Here is a 5289-nt window from a genome sequence, read left to right as displayed (position 1 = left end):
ATCATCTACAAAACAATAAATAGAGTTGTATGTCCGCGTTTCAATTAAAATTAACATTTTCAATTACCCTTATAGCATAACGTTTAACAAAGTATGTGTTGTGTTATCATTTGTCGAAAGGGAAAAATTTTGAAACAATGAAGTCTTTTAAAAAAAAAACTATTCTTTTACAGAACATCTGTTCTTGCTAAACTAAATGATGTTTATCTATTGTTGTCTATTTTAACATATTCTGGATATCTACTTCCTTGTTTGGTGAATTCTACCTCTTCGTCAAATTTGTCCAATTTGGTTCTGAAAATGTATGCAATTTCTACAGAAGACTATTGCAAAAATTTAAACGTTGCGTCGTTTGTTTTCTCTTATTTTTGAGTGTAAATTGACATTGCGATAAGACGTGTCAAGGTACTTGTCTATCCCAAATTCATGTATTTGGTTTTGATGTTATATTTGTTATTTTCGTGGGATTTTGTCTAATGCTTGGTCCGTTTCTGTGTGTGTTAGTTACATTGTAGTGTTGTGTCGTTGTTCTCCTCTTATATTTTTGCGTTTCCGTCAGTTTTAGTTTGTTACCCCGATTTTGTTTTTTGTCCATGGATTTATGAGTTTGAACAGCGGTATACTACTGTTGCCTTTATTTAATACGGAGTGTTATTTAAACATGTTAAAATACAGTGTGTTTACTGCATTCAAAAGTTAAGATAAATATTAATGACTTTCTTGAACTAGTCGCTAGTTTGTTGAAAAATAATATGGAATCTTTAATCTGTTCAATAGTGTCATGATTTGATTCTTTCAATTTCATTGATATATATATTTCTTTGTTCATACAGTTTATAGTTTATTCCAATGCATTGTTTCTTTGATGAAATGTACATATAATTTAAAAGAAAATAAATAACTGAACCCATACGAACGGGTTTTCTCTCAATTGATCGGCCGCCCATTTGTTTGTTTATTCTTCAATTTTTAATTTTCAAATATAATGTTATTCAAGTTTGCTATTAAACCATTTGGGAATGTATTTAAAATTAATGGAATACATTTGACTTTGACTTTTTTTCTCGTTTTTTTGTTTCATCATCTGTTAATTTTTTGATTATATTCATCATTTTCAAATATGTTTGGCCTCGGTCGAGACTGAAGGGATATTTATTGTCGAAATTCACATCAGGTGCAGTTCAAATGCTATTGTTTATGTTATTCGTATTTAACATGTAACGGCGACTCTTTGTAACTAGTCAACAGTAGTATACCGCTGTTCAAAACTCGTAAATCCATGTCCAAAACAAAAAGTTGAGATTTACCTTTAACAGTTTGAAGCTGTAGATTTTGGAGAAATCCTTAAAATTTTAATTTATTAACAAAAAAAACACTTTTATCTATTTTACAATATCTTTGAAATAACTTTTTCACAAGTTTTGACTTTTGTTTAACAATTGCCCTGTTTTATTCTTTAAATAATATCAGATGGTCTTACCGTGAACAGTGTAGGTCTGTTGATGTGGAAAAAGTGACATCTGGATTCTTTCTTAAATATTTAAAATAAACGCCCCCACATGCAGGACAGGGTATACATGAAATCACCTGAATACGTAGTGATGAAATACAAAACGGAATTGTGTTCTCATTTAATGGACACAGCTAATTGTTTTTATGATTTTCATAGTATGTTTTGTAAATTTCTTACTTCTATTAATGACACTTAATTAAACTTTATATTTGAAGTGACGGTCAAATTTCAGTAAATTAAGGATACTGGCCATCGTTTCACAAAAGATCAAACGACAGTCTTAGATCGTAGGTCGGTCGTACGTCATATCGTCAGTTTTTGTCCGTTTCATAAACAATCGTTTATGAAAAGTAGAATTTTATCGTAAGTTTGGTCGTAAACTCACAAGTGTTAACATGCAGTCGTAAGTCAAATCGTAGTGATTTAACCTTTTTACATTTTGTTAAAATCAATAATACATTATCTTACAGAAAAATAAGTTCCTTTCGATGATCAGAATACATGTATTCATGTCATTTTGTCCCAATCATAACTAAATTAAATTTTAATTCCTGAAATAATCATGGGTTTACCATTTCTACGTTTGTGTTTATTTTGATTTAACCATAAAACGAGCACATTGCTGTCAAAAGTCCAAATATTAGACGATAAAAACGTTTATCCCTAAAACAATTACGCACGTTACACTTTTATAGCAATTGTATGATGAAAGTAAGAAAGTTACCTTGCAACTTTAAATATTCACTCAAAGCATGCATTGACATACCGTATTGCTTCTCATTCATCCACTGCTTTTATGGAGAAAAAGTGTTTATTGATGAAATGGTTAGTTTAGAATGAAGACCGGGTATAATAGAAAGTGACAGTGGAGACTCAGTGAGAGAATAAAAAAAATAAGAAAGATAACATACAGACATTTTATAGTTAAGGAATTAGCAGCTTTATGTAATAAGTTGTACAGTAAGCATTAGTATCCTTCATGTTAGATTGCAAGGTTTTTTTTATTGGTGAGTAGCGTACTCACCAAAACAAAAAGCTTTGCAATCTATTCTATTATTATGCATGGCTCAGACAGAATTTCTAGTATATGTTATCCTCTCATTTTAACAAATGAAAACTTGCAAAACAGAAATCGATTATTAGATTCAACAACATAAAGATTAAAGTAGTTGATTTGTACTCGACTACGCCTTTGTTGATCATTTTTTAGTAACTTTGAAAAATGTCTATCTAATTTTATTATTTTTTTAATTGAATTTTAAGGTACAGACCAACTGCTTGATACCTTTAATTAAACACATAATTCGAAATTGAAATATTATGGCGCAAAAATTAACGACAAAAGGGGTCATCTTAATTTTCTAATGATGAGCTGTCGGGGTTTTTAATTGTTTTTTTGGTATTACAGGGTAGCAAAACATGTATAAAAGGTCCCAATATACCAACTGTGAAACAAGAAAAACAAGAAAAATAAGAAAACCAACTAAATAAACAATACAAAACAATAAACGAACACAAATATGATATACCGCAACAAAAGACCTCTAAATTACAGGCTCCTGACATGTATATTTCTCTCTGTTACTACAATACTTATGAGCCTGTGTTTCAAAACAAGATCTTCTTTATAGAGGGCTATCATTAACAAGGAAGCTATTTAGCCAATAGATGAAAGTATATCATGAAAGTTTTTTTTTAAATACTGAGCAATTGATTCAAGGTATTCTGTTAGACCAACGCCTAAAATTGATCATGAGTGTTAGTAATATAATTGATGTTGACAATAAAAGGGAGATGTAACACAATCAAACAAGATTTTATATTATTACACCCAGTTCATTTTTAGTTTTTTTGGTCACGCAAAAGTGATATACCGTGCAATTCACTCTAACATTTGTTTTTTTTTCTCTTTTGTGTTACTAAAAGTATTTGATAAAGCAACCTATATTTTTTTATTTTAAATTCAATCAAATTCCGATTACATATCCATCAACTATGAAAAATTGCTTAATCACTTGATGGTTTTCAAATTGAAAACAAAGTCACTATAAGATTGTTTTCACTTATAAAAGAACCTAGAATGTTTAAAAAAAAATTAAAAGTATCAGCATATAAGATGCTCCAGTTTACTTACAAAGACTGGATTTTATAAAATAACAAACTTTTATTTAAAATCAAGAGAGAAAAAAAGATAGAAGCAGACACAGATAATCAAACATCATAAGTCGAAGAAAAAACACCAATACCATGGTCAAAAACAAGAAAAAGACAAACAAGTTGACGCATCAACATTTTGTTGTTGTTGTTTTCATTGAGTTATCTATTAAATGGTATTCAACGCTGTTGCGAAATTATCGAAAGAGTATTATTGCCACACAATATTTTTTTATGTTTCTTTCTATGTTTGCGAAATAACGTAAACCTTTTGCGTTAAAAAGCAGGCCTTTACGACATATCGCACACATTTGAAAAATAATGCAAACCTTTGCGAAATAACGAAAATCTTTGTTTTATCTTCTTTCTTATTTAAGTTTTAAGTGAGTCAGCTGTTATAAATTGAGGGAGCTGAATGTATCTAATTTACTTATTGCAAAGTTAAATACTTGAGTATTTAGTACCTCCGATAACTATTTAGCACATAACATGGCATTATAATGGAGAAGACAATACATGTACATTGTATATATATATATATTACAAAAGAATTTGAGAAGATTTAAGTTATACCGATTTTAACTTTTAAATCAACCCTGTTTATGTAGCCACATATTTGCCTTCCTCGTACATAAACGCGTTATAAAATCTACGTTAAAGGTCCAAGCAACCTGAATTAGTGACATTCTTTAACTATTTACAATAACGTATTTAGGTGAATTTCAATAAATTCAAATGATAATAGACATAAAAAAAGTTGTGGTAAGAGAGCCAATGAGATAACTCTCCGTCCAAGTCACAATCAGTAAAAGTAAACAATTTTAGATCAAAGTACGGTCTTTAACACGGACTCTTGGTTCACATTGAACAGCATGATATAAAGGACCCTAAAATGACTAGTGATAAGTTGAATTATATGCAAAAAAAAATGGATTATAACACATTTTATCATAGGGTCCTGTACCAAGTCAGTAAAATTGCAGTTGCTATCTTATAGTTCGTTTCTGTGTGTGTTACATGTCGTTTGGTTTTTTATTACACTTTAGTGTTTCTGTTGTTTCGTTGTTGTCCCCCTATTACTGCTGATGTGTTTCGCTCTGTTTTAGTTTGTAACCCGGATTTGTTTTTTCTTTTCTTAATCGATTTATTACTTTCGAACAGTGGTACACTACTGTTGCCTTTATTGTTAACGTTTCCCTTATTGCGAATATTTTCGGTTTCACAACATCGTGTATTTTCCCGTAAAATGATTATATCCTCATTCATCAACATAGCATATGACGTAGTGTTTTTTTAATTTGCTACTTCCCGAAAAACCTAAATATCAAAACCTTGTCCTTTCAATTCAAATTTTCACGTTTAAATTATATAATTTTCTAATACAAAATTTATTTATTTTTATTTGTGTATACATGCAATACAAGTTTTTCCTCTGTCCTTTGCATATTTATAGTAATGATGTGGCCTGGTGTATTTTGATTATATTTTTGTTATTTCATTTCTTAATATATTCCATTTTTTTTTAATTTCTCCCAAAGTAACGTTTCTTTGAGCATGCAATTCAAAAGATAATATTTTTTCAGCGATATGAACGATTGTCTGATGAATAGTTCGGTTATCCG

The 5289-nt window shown here is 29.7% G+C and overlaps 1 protein-coding gene across 1 annotated transcript in view; it reads right to left on the bottom strand.

Annotated features, from left to right (window-relative positions):
* LOC143045578 (chitin-binding domain protein cbd-1-like) overlaps window positions 1-1490 on the bottom strand; it is a 49224-nt gene extending 47734 nt beyond the window's left edge. The window contains exon 1 of the mRNA XM_076218180.1: window positions 1481-1490. The gene's annotated coding sequence lies outside the window, so the exon portion shown is untranslated. The remainder of the gene's footprint in view (window positions 1-1480) is intronic.
* Window positions 1491-5289: the final 3799 nt, after the last annotated feature.

The sequence above is a fragment of the Mytilus galloprovincialis genome, chromosome 9 (assembly GCF_965363235.1).
Source record: "Mytilus galloprovincialis chromosome 9, xbMytGall1.hap1.1, whole genome shotgun sequence".
NCBI classification, from domain to species: domain Eukaryota; kingdom Metazoa; phylum Mollusca; class Bivalvia; order Mytilida; family Mytilidae; genus Mytilus; species Mytilus galloprovincialis.
This window is presented reverse-complemented; position numbering and strand designations above follow the sequence as displayed.